We start from the raw sequence: 22925 nt of genomic DNA on the forward strand, positions 1-22925 counted from the left end.
TACACTCTGCTGCAACATGTGGCTACCAGCTCCCTTCCATGACTCCTTGACTTCCACTTGAGTCTACTTCCTTGACTCCTTGGAAGTGACAGCAGCCCAAACAAACACAAAGTCATTGCTTCCCTTTAGATTTGTGAATTGGTGGTTGCTTCCCTCGAGGTACAAGCCGGCAGTTAATTCAGTTTTCCCTCTCATGGACTTACCTAGTCTCTACCCAGTGCCAGTAAGACATGGACAAGCACAGCGGAATGGTGTTTCAATAGATAGACTATGGAGTTGCAGAGCCCGGGTTTAAATTCCATTGCCATTACTTCCACACTGTGCGGCCTTAGGCATATTACTTAACTCCTCTGAAGCCTCAGTGCCTCCATCTTTAAAAGAAGTTTCATAGTATCACCTAGCTCCAAGACAATGGGGAAAATCAAATGAGTTAATACATATAAAACTCTTAGCAAACTACCTGGCACATAATAAATGCTCAGTTGACATTGGCTATTATTTTATGCCTTGCTGCTGAACCCAGCTATGCAATGTGATAAGCACTAATTATGAAGCAATACTTCTATCTGAAATACTGCTCACCTGTCAGTAATTGGAATCAGGCCACTCCTTTCTTTGCCAAACTAAGCAGTTCCAATTTTGGCACAATGAATTTTGGGTGAAGGAATGAGTGGTTCATTAGCCACATGTACATTTGAGTATGCTTTTATTTATTTGCTTTATCTCATCTTCACAGGTGACTTAAAAATTCAGGTTTGAAATAAGGAAAAAGTGATCAGTCAGGATTCTTAGCTCATCTATGTCAGTTAAGTATATTCATGAGCCACAAAGAAAAATTTGAGTCTATGTGATGGTGGACTGTAAGAAGTTGACTGCAAAAATCTTGGTGCAAATCTCCAAAGGCCTGAACCAGGCAGCAGTACATGAGAGTAAAAGGTTCCAGGAATTCTGGCCTTCCGGGTGCCTTGCATGTAGAAAACACAGAAAAGGCCCCAACTCACAATTGTTCAACTTACGATTTTTTTATTTTTTGTGGTGCTACAAGAGCTATAAACATTCAGTAGACACTGTACTTAGAATTTGAATTTTGCTCTTTTTCTGGGCTAGTGATATGCAGTAGGATGCTCTCTCCTGATGCTGGGCAGCAGCAGTGAAGGACAACTCCCATTCAGTCATGTGACCACACAGATAAACAACCGATACTCAACTGTGTACTGTGTTACCAGTGTTTTTTGGATATTGTATTTTGTATCTTCTCATCCCATCACATCTACAGAATACCCATCTGTGTAACCTGCTTCAGTGAGAAGAAGGTAAATACACTTGAGATGAAACTCAAGATAATTGCCCAACTGTAGACTAATATAAGTATTTTGAGCACGTGTAAGGTAGACCAGGCTAAGCTATGATGTTCGTAGGTTAAGTGCATTAAATGTGTTTTCGACTTACAATATTTTCAACTTACAATGGTGTACCAGGACATAACCTGATAGTGAGTCGAGGAGCATCTATTCATTTACTAGAGAACACATGGGAACCTCTGTGACTTGGAATACTCCGCACAGAGACAGCACCACATGACTAAGATACCCACTCCCTTGGCAAACACTGGTGCAGCCCAGGCAGCAGACTCCAATCAGCTGACCTATGTCTACAGATGGAGGACAACTGCATCCACACAGCATGAAGGTTGCTGGGTTGTGCTGTTGCTGCTGCTGCTATGAAAGTCAGAAACTGCTCAGGAAATAAGAGAGCATTTGAACAGAAGCAGCATTTAGATAAAGAAAATAAAAACAAATTATTTAACATGTCAAATTTTTCTTGTATGAAGTGTGTGTGAAGTAAGATGTTGGTTCTTTACATTGCAACTAAATGTAGAATTGTGAATAGTTTAAATTTTATAAAAGCATTTAATAATATTTAATGATGTTAATTATGATTTTAGAATATAAATAATAAGCTTTAATTAATTATTTATTTTAATTTATATTTTTGATAATTATAATTTTAAATTTAATTTTAATTTTAATAAATAATTTGAATATTTGAGAACAAAAATAACTGAAAGTACATGAAAGATAATTTTTTATGCTTTAGGTTGCTTTATATTTTTGTTACAATATATTCAAATATTATGTACTTTGGACATAATTAAATTTTTATTTTTAATACCTTACATCATCATTGCCAATAGAACCAAACTTTGTGAAAATCTTGATAAGAATAGTGTGATAATATAATTAGTAGTTTTGGTGAAATAAAGGCAAAAAAAATTATGAAATAGCCCTGGCTGGTGTGGCTCAGTGGATTGAGCACCAGCCTGTGAACCAAAGAGTTGCCAGTCCAGTTCTCAGTCAAGGCAAATGCCTGGGTTGCAGGCCAGGTCCTTGGTTGGGGGATCACAAGAGGCAACCACACATTGATGTTTCTCCCTCTCTTTTTCTCTCTCTCTTCCCCTTTCTCTAAATATAAATAGATAAAATCTTTGTAAAAAAATTTATGAAATAAATATGTAATATTTTTTGAGTTAAGTATTTCTACTTTATTACCTACCTATACTTTGGCAGTTCATCGAGTGAATATCCAGACACACAGATATTAATTAAATTCACTCATCCTTGATATTTTACACACTTTCAGTTATATAAAAAATAGCTTTACATATTTTAAAAATGTTTGTCATTAGGAAGATATACTTGTTAAGGTAGGGGATATAATATATCTAATTAAGCAATCCACAATCTTGAATTATAACTTTTAAAAGTTTAGACATAAGGGATGTAGGCCTCTCTTTGTATTCCTGACATGGGGAGCAAGGTTGGGAGCAGGCTTGCCAGAAGTACACAGTCCTCTCATTCAAGACTGATGAGATAGAGACAGGGAAAATGAAGGCAGTGATGCCAATTTGAAAATCAACCAACCAACCAAAGACAGAATAGATAGCAACAGAAAACAGCCACTGAATCTGTTTCTGCCTGCTCACACCATGGACTTCACATCTTAAACATAGTCACTCTGAACCTCCAAATGCATTTCCCATAAATTTTATACAAAATTGTCCTTTTTACTCTTTTTTTTTTTTTTTTTTTTTTAAGGCAGGCACATCTTACAGAATCTTTTCATTCCTGATTTGATTACGTTCAATCCATTGACCGGCCACCTGTTAATGTGAAAGTGGAATTTAATCATAATACACTTAGTTTAGAAAGTCAATATACAGGTATTTTGACATTCTTAGAATCCTAGGTAGTGTTTAGAGATGACCAGGTACACAGAGCTCCAATAACAGAGATAGACCAGAAACTCCAAAGGACAAATTTCTCATTTGGGGTTCCTCACTGACGCACAGAAAAACGTTACCTGGATACTATTCAAATGTCAAATGGCATTACTTCCTATACCACGAAGAACAGCACTGTCTTTCTGGAACAATCAGATGGACATCAAGGTAGAAGGCAGCTGAAATGTCAAATAGACAAACACACACACACACGTGCACACACACGGACATATGCATGCATATAAACGATTAATAGTACATCACCAGCTCTGGGTTTTGAGTTTGGAAAGGGCTATACCAACATACTATGTGTGTGTGTGAGTGTGTGTTTTTTTTAATGTTCTAAAGATCAATAAATAGAGAGCAAATGTATTCTTCCTAAGAGTAGGTATATAAAAAATTTGCAAGAATTATTAGGAAACCCTTTCTTAAACATCTCCTTGGACTTACTTTATAAGGTTATGTAAAACAATGAAATCATTGTTCTATATCAAAGTCTAATCACCTTGGAAATAACATTTTACTATCTGGTTCCATTGCTTTGTAGTTGAGTATGTATTATAAAGTCTGATATCTCTATATAAGCCACGGGGACTAATGGGTTCCTCACTGCCACAGCCTATATTTGTAATCAGACAATCAATACGGCTGACATGTGCCAACTTCACTGGTGGAGGGTGAGTGAGTCTGTTTGAGATCCATGCAATGAAGCTGTATGAATGGAGCTCATTGTTTGCTTGTATTTTAAATGTTCTCATTTTTCGCAAGATTTTATGGAAAGCTCTTAAAAGGCATTTATTGATAGAGATACTCATTAAATGTCAGTTTTAAAAGGTGTTGTTGATGTAATGCAATATAATCTGCTTTAGCATAAGGCTTTTTATCCCAGTGTGTTGAGAAATACTTTGCCAATCCAATTCTATCACCAAAATCCAAGATGTAATTCATAGAAGCTAAGAAAACTGCCTTCTAGATTTAAGTTTAGATGCATGAGATATTTGTTAGCACCAGTCCTCCAAAAAGATTGGCCTATATCTGGCACATGACTGACTTCCTCTGTGGTAACTAGACATATTTACTCTTTCAACAACCATTTTTTGAATAGCTACTATATACCAGGTGCAGTACTAGGCAGTGAGATAAGAAAGCTATTGTCCTTAGCTTCTAATGACAGAAATACACATGCTAGTATATTGATAACCATGCAGTATATAACTGCAATGTAAATACAATTTATGTCATGTAAGTGTAAATGCAACATAAGAAACCTATGCAGCTAGAGAGCTGGAACAGAGTGTTGATTCTCAAAACATGGTCCCAGATCGCGCACACAATCTGTATCAACTGAAATGCAAATTCTCAGGCCTAGACTTACTCAATTCTAAACTTAGGGGGCTCACCCTGCAATCTGTGCTGTAACAACCCTCCCCTCCTGCCCAGCTGATTTTGATGCTTTTTAAAGTTTGAAAACCACTGGCCTAGAGAAGTGACTCTCAACCACTGGTACGTGTTATTATCACCTGAGTAGTGCTTAAAACTTCCAGTGCTCAGGCCACAGCCCAGACCAATTAAATCAGAATCACTGGGGGTAGATGAAGCGATGTCTGTGCCAGGTTTTAAAAGTAAATAAGGTATTTCCAGCAAGACATAGTATGAAGGCATTTCATTCAGAGAGAAGATGCAACAAAGAGTCAGAAGCATGAAAGAGCTCTATATATTGGAGGTCAAATCAACACTGTTGCTGAAACATAAAGTTTGAAAGGAAAAGTAAAGGAAGGAGAAACTAGAACAGTAGATAGGGGTCAGTGCACAGAGGGCTGCAACTTGAACTGGATCTTGGTGATATACTATCTCTTTTTTTAATTGGTAAATTGGTTTGGGTTCTATTTTACTACCTACGCATCTTGCTTCCAGGGCTTGTTTTTCCTGGTGAAACCATTCCTCTTGGCTGGGACTGTTTGTGATTAAGATCAGTGATTATTTAGCACTCAACAAAATTCAGCCACATGCTGCTCTGAACGGAAGGAGAGATGGAATTGGGAGCAGATAACTCAGAAGAAAAAAAAAAAAAGAATTACTTTAGACATTTTTTCCCCAGCTGAATCAGGGAGGGACTCTGGAATAAGTGCATCAATCCTCTGGGAAATCAAAGGCAGCCCCAGGAAGTGGGTGGAAAGAGCTTTCTGAAGAGCCTCAGCTGCCACATGCCGTCTGTCTGCTGTGGGCACAGCAGCTGCACAGACCCCTCTTGTTGGGAGACAAGAGAGGATTCTTTCAGTCCCATGACCTCAACCTCATCTTCAATGGTAGAGAAGAGAGAAACTGTAATTCTTCCCTGTGACTGAGCACATGAGGATGTGACAGTTATTTGGGGTAACAGGTTTCCTGTGGGCCCTGTGGCCAATGAGGGCTGTTGTGTGCAGCGTGCACAGCCGTGCTGGTGTCAAGGGAGGGGAGAAGGATGACAGGGAGGCAGGAGTGGTCCATTCTTTGGTTTATATAATATGAATATTTCTGAGAGACAGAGATGGGCAGAAACCTTAAGCACAGGGGTTGCAGTGGTTGAGCAAAGCATTGAGCACCCTCTGCCCACCTCTCCCCTCTTCCATCTCCTCTTGAAGATTTTCAGGAAGTCAGATACTGTAACAGAATCTGCTCTTTTAATTGTTTTCAAGGTCAATTTTAACTAGATGTTCACCTTCTTAGCCTGCTGATGTGATCAGAGCAACTCTGAATATGCTATGAAGATAAAGGTTCACACCCAAGCTTGTGCTAAATTTGTGAGGCTCAAATCTCTACCTTTGAAATATGAAATAGGATATATGGAAGGGAAGGAAACATATCAAATGGAAGGAAGTGGGGTTGCATACACATTGGACAAGATCTATCAGTGAATGAAGCCTGAGGTGGTGGTGGACAATTTAGGCTCACTTGGAATGAAAGTCAGCTCATCATTTGATTCCAAATTGGGCTCTATCATCCATTTCAGCATCTTCTTACATCTCCATTCATCATATCACATGATACATTGGAAGAAAAGGCCAAGTCAGTTTCCTCCTGGTAGGTGATTTGGTTTTTCTTCACAGTTAATTTTTAATGGATCTCTTTTGGTTGACTCTTTATAATATAGTAAAGCCTTACTCTGTGCCAAACTATGATAGACACTTCATATGACAATTTGATAGCATAATTCTTTTTTTTTTTTTCAGATTTAATGTGTTTTATTGATTAAAATATTACATTTGTGCCAATTTCCCTTCCCTCTGCTCCCCTCCACCCGGTGGCCCCCCTCCCTCCAGTTGTCCCCCCCTTTTAGATTATGTCCATTAGTTGTGCATACAGTTCCTCCCAACCTCTCTCCGTCTATTCCATTCCCTCCTACCTTGATCCCCAATTCCTATATCATCTCCCTCCCTTTCCCCATTCCCCCTCCCTGTTGACCTCCCCCCAATATGCTTCCCGTACCCACAGTTCCTTTTCCACTCTCGTTGCCTATTTAGTTTGCCTTTGTTTCATCTCCCTAGCTTCTGTTTTTTTAAACCAGTCCCTTTAACATCTCATATAACAGTGGTTTGGATCTAATGAACTCTTTCAGTTTTATTTTGTCCTGGAAACACTTTCTCTGTCCTTCTATTCTGAATGACAATTTCGCTGGGTAGAGTATTCGTGGTTGTAGGTTTTGGATTTTCATTACTTTGAATATTTCTTGCCAGTCCCTTCTTGCCTGTAGGGTCTCCCTTGAGAAGTCAGCTGATAGTCTAATTGGGACCCCTTTGTACATAATTCTTTTCTTCTCTCTTGCTGCTTTTAAGATTCTCTCTTTATCTTTAATTTTTGACATTTTGATGATAATGTGTCTTGGAGTGGTTCTCCCTGGGTCCAGTCTCTTGGGAACTCTCCTTGCTTCCTGGACCTGCAAGTCTATTCCCTTCCCCAAGTCTGGGAAGTTCTCCTTTATTATATTTTCACTCAATTTTTCAAGTTCTAGTGCATCTTCCTCGCTCTCTGGCAAACCAATGATTCTTATGTTGGGCCTTTTATAGCTGTCCCAGAGGTTTCCGATCCTCTCATTGTTGCTTCCCATTTCCTCTCGCTGCATTGGTTGACTGCTTGTTCCTTCTCCATATTCCAGTTTGTTGAAATGAACTCTGGATTTTTTTCTCACCTTCTATCTCGTATGCGGTTTTGTTCCTTTCGTTATGAAAGTTTTTCGCTTCTTTCATATCTTTTTCCTGCTCTTTTGTGAATTCTGTAAGCCACCTGATAACAATGGCCCAGAACTGAGCCTCCGACAGGTTTCTTATCTGTTCATCTGTCAGGTTCTCTATCTGCTGTCTGGTGAGCTGTGTCACCGGGATTTCTATAGTTGTCTGCCTCATTTTGACAGATGCGTTTTGTTTTCTTGGGCCGGCTGTCGGGGGCAGTGCCTGTGTACTCGTAATGACCCAGCGGCCGGCGGGCGCCGTTTGGCGTCACAAATCAGCGACCGGCGCCTGCCTGTCCGCGACCTATTTCGCAGCCCTGTGGCGCTTTCTTTGGGGGCGGGGGTCCAAGGTGGATTCACACAGTTATTCCGCTAGGAGACCGGATCCGTCCTCCCGCCCCCCTGGGCCTCACTGTTCAAGGCGATGCGGCGGCCGTTCTCCCCAGCGCCGGAGTCGCGCACCACCAGGGGCTTGCGCAGCCGGGATTCCTCGTCACCCGCCGCTGTCCAGGTGCGACCGCAAACAGCACTGCCCTCTTTAACTCTTACCTGCCCAAATGGCACCGCTGGTTTATAACTTCATATGTTGGGCTTCCGTGTAGTTTTATTTTCTGGAATTTCTAGTTATCCTTTGTTTTGAAGTAGTTGTATTCCTCTCTAGCTGTAGAGGGAGACCTAGCGTGTCCGTCTAAGCCTCCATCTTGGCCGGAAGTCTAATTTAACTCTTAAACAATCATAGGCACATAGACCTCAATGTCCTGAGGACGTGACAATGGAGACCCCAATTTTATGGTTCAGTCATTCCTTTCCCATGTGTGAGGAGTGTAGAGGGTCTATGTGGTCTGGCAGAGAGTCAGTCAGCTCAAGCTGCAAAAATCTTGATAGCATAATTCTTAAACCATAGGCTTTAGAATCATTCTTCCAAGTCCAAATCTCAGCTTTATCCCTTTGGGCAAGACATCTAACCTATTCTAGCCTCAGTTTCTTCATATGTTAAATGGGAATAATGATAATAGTATTTGCCTCATTGAATTAATATGAGAGTTAATAAACTTACTCATGTGATATGCTTAGTACAGTGCCTGACACATAGTAAGTACTCAGTATGTTATATGTTATCATGAACCACCATTTTCACTATTTATGTACACCTCTGCCTATTTGCAAAGTGGAAGGGGGAAGAGATTTAGAGAGTTGATGTTCCTGTTCCAAGTCATGCAACTTGTAAATGGGAGATTCAGAATTCAGTCTTAGTTCTGGGGTGGAATCTATGCTTTTCAACATCACACTAGATAGTCTCTACCAAACAGTGACTTCTCATTACTTGACCATCTAAATCCACCTCTCCTTCTGAAAATGTTTTCCAGCTTGCGCTACACATAATTTATTCTCAAATCTTATGCTTTTCTGCTCTTGTTTGACACCTCTTCTCATTTTGCCACTTTACTGTTGAATTTCAGCATTATACTCACAACAGTTTTTAATACCATCTGTTATAAACTAGTCATTTTCATTTTGCCTCCACACATTCCTAAAGATAAGACTATTTCTTGAGGAAAAAATAGAATAAAGCAGGAACAAATTCTCAGATGTAATCATCATGATGTACGATAAATATCTGAGCATTTGCAGGGTCATTACACTTTCAAATATTCATTTTCTTGTCTGCATGGCAAAAACTCAGTAACACTGTTCTAAAGACAGCCTATTGTAGTCTGGGTGAAAAGCTTCACCAATAGAGCTGTGCTTAGTTTAACAATGAGAGATAAAAAATGCTGTAAGTTTCAGATCTATGCATGCATGTATGTGTATAACTTACACATATATTTATTCATATATGTATGTGAATATCCATATCCATATACCTACACACTATATAATCATTCTGGATTATTGGAGATGACATAGTTGGCCTTTTATAGACTATATCTACAAATCACCACCATAAATTGAAAAAAACAAACAATTCAGTCACCTATCAAACTACTGAATTGAAAAAATTGAAATTGATTTGTTTTTCTGTGTCTATTTAGGTGTAAATAACTTGAGAAGTCACTTATTGGAAGTCAACTGTTTTCATATATATATGACATCTAACAGGTCCATTTTAGACCTACAATATCAAATCTTCACAATCATAGCAAAACATGGTGTGTCAAGTCCAGCAGTAATGAATGTAAAGCATTTGTATAAATGTTGTGAATTGAGATGTTCTTTTGTTTGAGTTTCCAGTTAGCCATGTAGCTGTACTTTCTTGTGCTCATACTTTTTATACTCCCTCCTGGGATATAGCACTTTGCATATGGTTTTTACTCAATAAAGAAGTATAATTAACTGAAACTCTCTTTTTTTAAACCTACTATTTAACTGGCTAAGAAGTTACAAGTTTTAAAAATGTTATTTAAAAAAAATTTTGTAAAACTAGTTAACAATTAAACACTTATTGAGCACTTACTGTAATGACTATGTGTTTTGGAGGAATATGAAGAACTGTTAGAAAACAAGTAAGCCCATAGCTACCTTCAGGTAGCTCCCAGACTACTTGCATTATAATCCTGTATCTACATAATTATCAAACTAAAGATCTTGTCTCTGGGCTGTGAAAGTCTAACCATATTCTAGACGCAGACATAGCATCATTTCCTGCAATAGGCTTCACAAAGAGAAGAAATTGTATGTATTATGCTTTTCACTTTTTTTTTAGGCTACAGAAGAGCTCAGGAAACCCACATAAGAGGAAGCCCAACTTTCTGGTGTACCTAATGTATAAACATACTTGCTAACATAAATTATTATGAAACAGCTTTCTGTTGGTGCACGCTCTGGGTCACATGCTCACCCTTTCTCTACTGAGCCTCCAGAACTCCATATACATTGGAACAATGATCGCGAAGTCAGGAGGTCCCAGGAAAGGCATATTCATTTACAACTGCACCATGGCCATTCAATAATCATGGCTACATCACAGTGAATACTTTTGGAGGATAAATGAAGAGAAAATGGAGGTCTGAGGTAGGTTGGGGCTCTAAAATGCTTCAAAATGATCATTTCCTGTGTACTACATCACTGGAATATTTCAGAACTCTGCCCCTTCTGTTATTTATTCTACACACATTTACTTCATTGTGCCAGGTTGCATTTACACATCCGGGCCCCATCCATGAAAAGGATGTAGATCCTGTCCATAAAGGAATTTATATGTCTGGCTAGACTATTTGAAGGCCACAGATGTATTGGACCCACTTCTAACCTTCTGAAGGAACAACTGTTAGGCTCTGAAACTATATACAGTATTTGCTTTAAGAAACTACAGCACAGGAAGTCCTAAAATATACCACAGAGTCTGAATAGGTTGAGAATGATATTATGCTGCAGCTTAATGCATACTGTAGCCAAGGGCAAGATATCTCATAACTAATTATATTCATTTTGCACTTAACAGAGACATTCAAAGTACAGATCTTAAAATGTATAAGTTGAACTTCTGTTAAAATTTTACCCTCCCTAAGGAAAATAATCCTCTTGTTCTACTTTAGCCTGCATCCACAGGCTGCCAAGACACTTCATTTAATTTGGGGAAAAAGTCCATTCAACTGTTGTCAGGGATCATGTAACAACCTGCTGTTTGGCTGATTTCTTTTTTTCAAAACTTGTAACTGTACGTTTGTGTTCTGGTGACCCAGTCTTAGGCTACTTGAGGGAGACAGAATTGAAAGAGGAAATGAAAAGGAGAATGTGCATCCTTACAGAGTTTTGGAGTTTATCACACTTCCACCTTTAATTATTCCAAAGTCTCTGTGTATAGTAATACTATTATTGTTCCTAATTTTTAGGTGAGACATTATTTGAGGAGATGTGACAGAGGTAGGATTCAAGCATAGCTTTTCTGCCTCCAAATCCTGACCTTTTCTCACATCATAAAATCCAGCATGTGCTGGATAAGTCTTGTCAGAACCATGTTTTCAGTGTTGCTTAGTTTTCTCTTAATGTATTATGTGCACAAGTCAGTATTCAAAGTCTGGGGTTCTCTAAAAGAAACCTTGTGTGTGTCAAATGTCAAGAAGTAACTATTTGCATCTTAGGAATCTGGGAAACAGTATGGCATTTATTGGTAGCCATGAGTTTCTTTCCTGTTAAGGCTGGAAGTTTAGTTCTGGCCTTGACCTGGAATGTATCTTACAATACGTCACTAAGAACAACACTTTGTTGTAGACAAAGAAATAGAATTGGGGCTTTAAGTAAAGATCAAAATATTTTCAACAGAAAGTAGCTTAAGTCCACATTAAATAGTTCCTAAAATGTGTAGGACACTGTGTAGGTGTTAATTGGGAGCAAGGAGGAGCATACATCTTGTTTTGCCCTAATAAGTCTTGATATATGCCAGCTGCCCTAATGTTCTGTCTGGTTGGAGACAATGACTTCTTCACGCTCAAAAATTACATGGTCAACCTAGTTAGAGAAGATACAAAATCAAGAAAAACTCAGACTAAACTCCAAGAGATTCTAATCTGACAAAGGAGAGAATCAGGGGTATAAGAAAAGTGTGCCTATGTATGCAAAATAAAGCACAGTGTTTCAACTGTTATTTTAATATTATATAAAGACAATGCCTTGGGATTTTAGAAATAATGCATTTAATTTGGGGTTAATTATGGAGGACAATATCATTTTATGTCATTTTGAACAGCAATGATGACAGTTATCAAAAATATTGGGCTATACACTGGTGTTGAAAACCAGGGTTAAAGCATAATTTTCCATTGAGGAAGATCTATTTTGTTCTCATCTTCAGCTGAGCCAGCCAGATAATTTGAAACTTTGTATCAGTAAAGGGCACAAATTGCAGAGAATTCCTAGTGTCTGGGCTGTGGATTTATATTCTGTCTAATTCTGTTTCTATTTCCTCCTGTTCAGACTGATGCAGAAGTTAGTGTGATGACTAGGAAGTATGATGCTTCTGAACCAGGCACACAGTTCATTAAAAACACTTTCCTTTCTCTGTTCTGTTGTGAGTCCCTTCTGTTCTTATAGTGAGAGTGCCTATTTGAACCTCATGGCCTTTGGTGGTAAGAATATAAATTCTGGGCTGGTTTCTGCTGTGGATAGTCTTAATCTGATTTTTAAAGCCTTCCGCTTTGTGGTCACTCCCTATATTGAACTATTAAAACTCCCCAGTAGAAATCTGTCCCCAATCTTCCACCAATTTCACAGCCGTTGCAGGAAAAATTGTTTAATGCCTTGTAAAGGTATTTATTTTTAAGAGTTTAATGTTCGTTTTCATGTGGATCACACAAAGCCCTCTGAATGACAAGAAAAAAAAGCACTATTAATGACCTTTGACCTTAATAGAATGGTCACACATCACGATTTGCTTAGTTCAGGTTTGTACCAGGTATGCTGATGTCATTATCAGTAGCATCCCTTTTCACTCTCAAAAGTGTCCCAGTTTGGATAAGAAACCATATAGTTCTCCAGACCTTACAGGCTTTACATTCAGTTAGGCACATGGGAAACACAAACAGAGAAAAGACAATTAATACAACGAAGGCATGTGTGGTAAATGCCAAACAGATGATGTGTGCCATCAGTGAATGGAACCACATTGTAAAAGGAGGAGAGACTGCTGAGGACCTCAGCCATCTGCTAAGCTGCTTGAAGGAAATGAGGGTAAAGTTGGCTCTGGAAGAACATGTAGAATTCAAACAGGCAGTGAAGAAAGGAGATCAGTCAAGAGAACCTTTACTTGAGAGACTCCTGAAATCAAAGCAAGCCATAATTTTTCAGGCTAAATAGGTACTTGTAACAATGATTGACTCCCCTCTTCCAAGTAGCCGATGTTGCAGGAAAACCAGCTTGGCAGCTTGAGTAAAAAACCCATTTTGGTCCATTTAAATACGTGGGTGTTTTCCAAATGTTCACTCTGGTTCCCCACCACGTTAACAAGCCATTTGCCTTGCTGACATAAACACTGTTTCGTGGTTATGGAGGGGACAGAGCATGTTGCAGTCAAGGAGTCCCCAGGGCAGCCTGGAATAGCAGTTCCAAGATGTGGAACGACACACATCACCCATTTACTATTTGGCTGCATATTCAACCACCCTCTTGGTCCAAATGGGTACAGGGACACCATGAGAAGAAAATGCCAAATGGGAACACATGCTCAATTTTTAAAGGCCCCTTCAGGATGTAGTGAAAATTGTCCATCAGTATTACTTAGTTTTCAAAAATGTCTGTAATGAGTAGTGTTGGGTTTAATGCTTTTGAACCTAAGGTGTGAATGTCACAACCACCCTGTCTTCTTTGAGTATCACCCCATTAAATTAAACACACATGGCTGTTTAATTCTTAGAGTTTGATTGTATCAATGGTTTTTAGACTATTTTTTAATTATTAAAACCATTTATTCAAACAAAATCTTAGAGATAAGGTTCATTTGTATGAGACAAAACTCCCTGGTTACTAATCCAATATCTACTCTCCCTCTCTTTTTATTAACAAAACCTGATTTTTTCCTTTGAGCAGCAATATTCTCAGTTTAAAAAAAAAAAACCTAAATTTTTTCAGGTTTCTTTTACCTAAAAGTGTTTGGATGACACAGATCTAGCCAAAAGACAATAAAATATTCGGTGTCCAAGAAAGATCTTCAAAGAGGCCTAAATTGTCTAACATGCACCTTTTTGCTATTTTCCTTTCCTTCCAGCTTGAATTATAGACATGATGGCTAGAGCTGTGGCAGCCTCCTTGAAAACATGAAGATGGGGTCATACTCTAAAGATGTAGAAACAAAAAGCCATAAAGAACTTGGGAACCTAACCTCTGAACTGCCTACTTCTGGACTTGTTTATGTGAGAAAAAATTTCTCTTATTTCTTTATGGTATAGTTTGAAAGTCTCTGCATTAGCAGAAAAAGGAGCATTTTAACATTAAACTGTTAAACTGATAAATGTTGATCTGTTTAATGTCAAATTGACAAATCAGACACTTCTCTGGCTAAAATAAAGGCAATTGAGACCACAATTCTACCTACCATAATATTTGAATTATAAGATATTTATTAAACAACTTTGAGTTAATATGGCATTTTGGGGGGCACTAATAAAAAAATAAAGAGCCATCTGTAAATTATTTAATTTTATTAGAGTCATGACCCTTTGCTTAACTGTGGAATGCTCTCTGAGGTAGAAATATTGGAGAAAACTATAATTTCTTCTCTGTTATTTCAGAGTAAGTGCTAGTAAATCTGGAGTGGTCTAATCCATATTTACTAATCCTTAATCACCATTGGATACCCAAAATTCGAAGATATAACCAGTTTTTAGTTATCTAGTGCTTCGTTCTTTGGAGAATTAGCCTCCTCCGTAACAGTCTTGCACCATTCATATAGATCCATGGGCCTGACTATGCCCCTGGCAACAGGTGTCAGTTTGATCATTTGATCCAGACTTGGGCTGTTTGACTCCCCATCACCTAGCTACAAAAGAGTTAAGGATGTTCTTGACCAAAGGCATACCAGTAAGAGTACCCACTGGGACATTTTTGGGGAGCTAAAGGGAAAGATCTTTTCTTAGATCCTGAGTTGTACATGTTGCACACCTTTAAGCTGCCAGATGCTATCTTACTACTACGTAGAAATCACTTGCCTGAAAATGGAGCTATATAACAGTATTTATAAGAGAGCACAGATTCAGTCATGTTGAAGATATTGGACATTTTCAGTTATATTAGTCCATGCATACATCTTTCTCTTTCTGTCCTTTGCTATCAAAGACTTTCACCTAGTGCAGGTAGGTCTCTACTAACTGTGAGAAACTGAATAACTTGGCTAAGCAGAATCAGTAATTGATGGAAATGGGACTAATATGGGCAATCTGGTATTCATCCCCATTTTCTTTCATCACACTGCTGCTTCCCCAAGCCAATGAAAACCAATCACAATTTATAGAGATCATGTTGCTTTATCATTAGGCTTTCCACAATATGATATTTCTACAAATGTAGTTTCCATGTTCCAAATTTTATGCTAATTTTCACTGGTAAATTTATGATGTGGAGTTATAACTCTTTGTTATGAAAATATTCCAATATTTACAAAGTTTTAGAGTATGTTTTCCTGAGACAAATCCTTTCTGAACACCTACTATGCACATGGCATTAGATTAGCTGTTAACCAGGAAACAAAAGAATAAAACAAATGGAAATAAACAGTCTAGAGCATAACATTTTTAAGTCACTATACAGTGATCCCTCACTTATCGTGGGTATTATGTTCTAGAACCCCCCGTGATAGATGAAAATCCTCAAAGTAGGAACCTTACCTTTATTTTAGTATTTACTGTACAGTACTGCAAAATCTTGCAATATAGTGAAAAATCCGCGATAAATAATTAAATATAATATTTTTTAAAATCCCACAATACAGTGAGGCCGCGATAAGTGAACTGCAATATAAAGAGGAACTACTGTACTACATTTTTGTTCTATGAGTATCCTAATTTGACTCAACAAATTTCACATGACATTACTATAGCAAAAGCAAAAGAAGATAAAATTATCTTCAATGTAGAATATTTTAACTATTTTTTCAACGATATTCTTAATAATATCTGACATTTCACCTTTAATACAATAAAATCTCAAGAGCTTTTTTTAATTTTATTTTATAAATTAAATTTTAAAAACTACACTATTTTGTAATTAACTTATTTTTTAAAACTCCAATGACATTGATATTAACTTGTATTCGGAAGTTAGCACACAACAAGCTATTGCTTCATTTTTTAAAATACTGCACAGATGAGCAAAATTAGTAGAAATCATTTGATCTAAGTGAAAAGTCATGTATCATGGAATGATAAGCAAATGTATTTTCTTCAGTTGCACATGTTAAATTGTCGGACTCAAGCAGTTTTGTTTAATTAGTGACTTTTGAAATAGATGCTGATGCTTATTCATCAGATTTGTGTCTTCTTTCGTGTAATTAATGATATTAGTACATCCCTCATGATGAAAAAGGTGTTAGTTTGGACTATTCAACAAATACTTTCCTTACATGCGTAACATGTTTTAGCCACGGGAATTTTTGCCAACCAAACATGAGTCAAATTCTTAAACCTTGTTTGAGGTCTTTCTTGTTCTTGTGTTCTGATAAACTTTGTAGTTGTGACCTCATAAGATATGGCTGCAGACAACATAGCAGGAGCACATCTAAATCAAACCTTCAGACTATAATCAAAGTCAGCCAACCTCCATCTAAGCAGAATCACTCAGCTGTGTCTTGCCTGGATCACCTAAACCATAATCAATGCAGACCCTTAAGCATGAGTATAAATGTTTGTTGTTGAGGCTACTAAGTTTTGAAATGGTTTGTACATAACATCATCGGGAAAATTATTAGTCTAGCTGGGAAATGTTGACAAACTTTTTTTTAATAAAAATTAAGCATATCATTTTATTTTAAATATAAATACTTACTTTTTTAAAGGACTAGGGCTAAAAGAGCTTTGTTACAAAAATTGTAAAAGCATTATCAGACAACAAATAGTTTTAGATTTATGCCATAAACTAAACAACAAAACCACTGTAGCATATATATTAAGGCGACTCTTTATATGCTCTGTGCATAAGCTCAGCCTGTTTCCCAGTCATATTTTACCAGACATTTAACCTGTGTTTCCCACATTCCCACTGCTCTATCAGCTGAGGACCTGATGGCTTCATGCACCCTGCAGAGACATAGAACAACCAGGTGACACACCAAGTGCCTGGCAGAGTAATGGTGTCGAATACCACCACTGACCTAAAGACGTTAATGTCAGAGCACTTTTTATTTGTTTTATAAGCAAGAAATGCTGTAATTTAATGGGAGAGATGACACTGCATGAGGAAAGGTGAGGAACACCTGGGTATATATCTGAAAAAAAATGAAATCAATTATTTCAAGGAGATATCTGCACCCCAATGTTCATTGCAGCATTACTCATGATAGTCAAGACATGTAAACAATTTAACTATTCACTAACAAGTAAATAGATAGAAATGTGAGAGCACTGGCTGGGTAGCTCAGTTGGTTAGAGCATCATCCCAATAGGCCAAGGTTGCGGGTTCTATCTCTGGTTAGGACACATACGAGAAACAACCAATAATGGGTAATTAAGTGAAATGACAAGTTGATGTTTCTCTCTATCTCTCTCTCTCCCTCCCAACCCCTTTCTCTAAACATCAATAAGTAAAATTTATTTTTTAAATGTGATCACACGTGTATACACACACACATAATGAAATATTATTCAGCCATAAAAAGAAGGAAATCCTGCTATTTTATGACACCCTGGACATACCTCAAGGGTTCTAGGCTAAGTGAAAAACATCAGACAGAGAAAGATAATACGGTATGATCTCACTTATATGTGGAATCTTTTTATTAATTAATTAATTAATTTTTATTTAATAAATTTTTATTGTATTTTTTAATTACCATTTAGTCCCCTTAAAAGGCTTAATTCCTAGAAACAGAAAGTAGAGTGGTGGTTGCCAGAGCTGGTGTATGGGGGAAGTGGGGAGATGTTTGTCGAAATTCTAGTTATGAGTAAATACTGGGAGCTGATACTCAGCATGTTGACTATAGTTTACAGTACTCTGTTATGTACTTGAAAGTTGCTCAGGCAGTAGATTTTAAATGTTCTCACAGCAAAAAACAATAGTTACATGAAGCGATGGATGATGTGTTCACTAACCTCATTGTGGTACCATTTCACAATATATAGGTGTATCAAATCACCATATTTTACACCTTAAACTTACGCAATGTTGTATGTCAATTATAGCTCAAGAAAGCAGGAGTTTTAAAAGAGCACAAAGAGAAAGATGGGCTATTGTTGATTGTCTTTCAGGTTTAACAATGTCTTAAAGTAAGCATCCCATTCATTACACGTTCATCTCATATACTGTCGATGCAATTGTAGTGGAAGCTGAAAATACAAAGAAGAAACCTATAAAATCATTATGGATTATTTTAATGCCTCAGTTAATAGTACTAATTTGTAAAGAACTGTCAATTTTAGACAAACAAGAAAGTAAAATGGGATGCCAGGACAAGTGTAAACTAGGCTATTCCAGACAAACTAGATTGTATGGTGACCTATTCTGTGCCCCTACCCCCAGCTCACCTCTGGAAGCTTTTAGGAACTTATCTTTAGCCTTAATGTTCTGGAGTGTCATGATGATATACTTTGATGTGTGTATGATTTTTGTTTGTTTATTTTGCTTTGTTTTCTTTGCTTTTCTATCCGGAAACTCACAACTTTAATTTTTTTATATTATTTTTTGCTAATTTTCTTCCCTCTGTTTTCTCTGATCCCTCTTTCTAGAATTCATATTAGTCATGAACCCAGGGACACATCTCTTGGACCAATCCTCAGATTTTTTTTATCATCTACTGTTTTTATATTCTGGTATTGTTTCTTTACTGTCTGGAAAACTTTCTCCAAACTATTATTTGGCTGTTTTAGTTCAGCTAGCATATTTTAAATTTTTAATATTTATTTCTGTTCTGCTTGTTTAATTTTAGTAAGCATTCTTTCTCTCTCTGAGGACATTAAATGTGACATTTTGATTTTTTTCTACTTTTTGCACTATTTCTACATCCCATGGTATTTTGTTAATTGAGTTGTTTCCTCCTGTTTTCTCTCAAACTTTGGAGGTACTTGCTGTCTCCCCGAGTCTGTGAGGCACTGAATCGCTACCTATACATACTCTGCGATGGAGACTTTTAACTTGTCAACTTCACAGCAGCTTAATCTGTCCTTTCTTTGTTTCTTCCTATATATCTCCCTCTTTTCTTCTTCCTTCACTCCTTTTTTTCTTCCCTTATTTTATTCTTTTTATTATACTAATACTTAAGATAGTCTCCATATAAGATACAAACAGCTGCCCATACTCCTTTGACCTCACAAGTTTGAACCTAAAATTTACACTTTCAATCCTATTAAGTTTTCATTAATTGATGAAACTTTAACAAAGTAAAAATTTCATATGGCTTAAAACATATATAGTTTGGCACAGACAAAAAATAAAGTTCTCTTCTTAATAAAATATTGTGCTTAATAAATAATTTCATATAACTCACAAAAGGAGTATTCATTTCCAAATATCTAGACAAAAATACAACATATTCAACAGTATTTTTATAAAGAAAATAATTTAATATTTTCTTGGTGATCCAAGAGATAATTTAAGATCATGGAGACCCTTTACATATTCATTCTAAATTTTATTATATTATAGATATGTCAATATAAGAATAATAATCTATAAGGTATTCTATTAAACTCTAATTAATACTAGGTTTTCCCATAGTAAAATTATTAGAATCTCATGAATTTTGGTGACTTCTATAACCTACATCAGGGTCAGCAAATATGCTCTATAAAAGGCTAGACAGTCAATAATTTCAACTATGTGAGCATAATAGTTTGTTGAAACCAGTGAATTCTGTCTTTATGCTGTAAAGCAGCTATAGGTAATATATAAGCAAATGAGAGTAGCTGTATTCCAATAAAACTTTACTGACAAAGCAGTAAAAGGTCATATTTGGCCTGATCCATGATCTATATGCAGATAATTCCCAACCCAAATTTCTATTTAATTTTTAAGTATTTCTCTTTAATTATATTTATAAAACTAGCACCTTTACTCAAAAGATCTAAAATAAAATTCAGGATGTCTCTAAACAAGATAGTTATCCTACCAAATCTTTTTCTCTTATAAGTTCTTTTTCATTCTTTGTTTTCCAAATATATTCCTCTTCCTTACTCTCTAATTTTTCTAATCAATTTTTAGTTTTCTTGTTTCTATTTTCATGAGGTATTTCACATCTGTCTTTTTTTTACTACATTTCCTTTGTCTTTTATTAATTTGTCTTCAGGCTTTCATTAACTTGTCTGGACTCATACTCTGATCTCACATATGGCATCTCTGTTTCTGTGATATATTCTTTCTAGTTCTATATACCCACAGCTTCAAGCTTAATTTTCCTATTGCATAGGGCTGACCATACCACTTCTTGGCTTGGGAATCAGCATCTGCTCCTTATTGTCCTCAAACAGTGCCCAGAGTGAGAAATCTTTCATAATCTGAACCCAGTCAACTTTACCAAATATCATTTCTCTCTTCACTGTCTTGTACACTCAATTCCAGTTGAAATAGACAAGTTTCATTCTCTTTCATGCACATTCTGTGCTTTTCATTTTTTCCCACCCCATACATTTTCTTGTGCTAGTTGTTTGTCTAGAACTGCAGTGGCCAATATGGTAGACATTAGCCACATAGTTATTGAATCAGCCACATTTTGAGTGCTTAAAAGCCAGATGTGGCAAGTATCTACTGGCCTGATATGTCCTGCTCACATTGTCTCACATTTAATCCTATGAATCTTTATTACTTAGCTCTATAATACCTCCCCTATTGACCCACTCCTTTTTGCAATAATATTTTTTTTGCACTGGTGTTATGGCACTTACTACTTTCCATTTTGGAATAGTATATGTGTATTTTTTTCAATAAATATACAATCAGCTCTCCTTGTCACCCCATTTTATACCTGATTCAACTAACCATGGATTGAAAAGAGTATTTTCAGTCTTCACTGGGAATCTGCAAATACAGAGGGCCAAGTGTATGCATTGTTTGTCACCATTTTATATCAGTGAATTGAGCATCTTCAGATTTTATCTTCAAGGTTTTAGAATCAATCCCCCCAGAGATACTAAGGAATTACTGGGGAATTAAAAGTTATATGTAGATTTTCTACTATGCACTGGTCAATGCTCCTAACCCTCATGTTGTTCAAGAGTCAACTGTACGCTCTCTGCTCAACAGACAGCCATGTCTTCCTGCGCAGTGCCAGCCTCAACCCTGAGACACGATGGTGAAGGTCAGACTGAACGGATTTGGCAGTATTGGGTGTCCAGTCACCAGGGCTGCTTTTTACTCTGGCAAAATGGATATTGTCACCATCAATGATTTCTTCATTGACATCAACTACATGGTCTACATGTTCCAGTGTGATTCTACTGATGGCAAGTTCAAAGGCACAGGCAAGACTGAGAATGGGAAGCTTGTCATCAATGGAAAGTCCATCACCATCTTCCAGGAGTGAGATCTCACCAACATCAAATGGGGTGATGCTGGTGTTGAATATGTTGTGGAGTCCATTGACGCCTACACTAACATGGAGAAGGCTGGGGCTCACTTGAAGGGTGGAGCCAAGAGGGTCATCATCTCTGTCCCTTCTGCCAATGCCCACATGTTTGTAATGGGTGTGAACCATGACAAGTATGACAACTTCATGAAGATTGTCAGCAATGCCTCCTGTACCACCAATTGCTTGGCCCCCCTGGCATCGGTCATTCATGAATAACTTTGGCATCATGGAGGGACTCATGACCGCAGTCTGTGCCATTACTGCCACCCAGAAGACCATGGATGGCCCCTCTGGGAAGCCGTGGTGTGATAGCCGAGAGCCTGCCCAGAACATCATCCCTGCTTCTGCTGGTACTGCCAAGGTTGTGGGCAAGGTCATCCCTGAGCTGAATGGAAAGCTCACTGGCATGGCTTTCCATGTCCCCACCCCCAATGTGTTGGTTGTGGATCTGACCTACCACCTGGAGAAAGCTGTCAAATACGATGACATCAAGAAGGTAGTGAAGCAGGCATCAGAGGGCTCCCTCAAGGTCATCCTGCACTTACTGAGGACCAGGTTGTCGCCTGCGACTCTAAAAGTGACACCCACTCCTCCACCTTTGATGCTGGGGCTGGCATTGTCCTCAATGACCACTTTGTCAAGCTCATTTCCTGGTATGACAATGAATTTGGCTATAGCAACAGGGAGGTGGACTTTATGGTCCACATGGCCACCAAGGAGTAAGAGCCCCCTGGATCACCAACCCCAGTGACAGGAAAAGAGGTCCTCAGCTGCTGGGGAATTCTTGCCCCAAAATGATCCCCCAACACACTGAGGATCTCCTGACCTCTGGTTTCCATCCTACACTCCCTAAAAAGGGTAGGGGCTTAGACAGCCCTACCTTGTCATGCACCATTAATAAAGCTCACTGTACCCACCCAAAAAAAGTCAACTGTAGATTCATACATACAAAACACACAGTTCAAGTTAACCATAACATTTAAAAAATAAAGCTGATGTTAAAAGAAAAAGAAAAAACAAACAAACAAAAAAAAAAGGAGGACAAAGGAAACTACATTATGGGAATATACACTTCCTTACTTTACTGCCCATTTTCAATTAGATTTTTAAAATAATTAAATTTTTGAAGAAATTTTAAAAATTTTCACTGAAAGCTGTGCTTTTGTTAATTTTATAGACAGGAAGGGAGGAGAGAGAGAGAGAGAGAGAGAGAGAGAGAGAGAGAAAGAAACATGAATGTG

At 37.5% G+C, this 22925-nt stretch overlaps 1 pseudogene; it reads left to right on the forward strand.

The window, feature by feature from the left end:
* Positions 1–21405: 21405 nt before the first annotated feature.
* Positions 21406–22407, forward strand: LOC150012601 (glyceraldehyde-3-phosphate dehydrogenase pseudogene; annotated as a pseudogene).
* Positions 22408–22925: the final 518 nt, after the last annotated feature.

The sequence above is a fragment of the Furipterus horrens genome, unplaced genomic scaffold, assembly GCF_987537825.1.
Source record: "Furipterus horrens unplaced genomic scaffold, mFurHor1.1.pri manual_scaffold_4, whole genome shotgun sequence".
Taxonomy (NCBI): Eukaryota; Metazoa; Chordata; class Mammalia; order Chiroptera; family Furipteridae; genus Furipterus; species Furipterus horrens.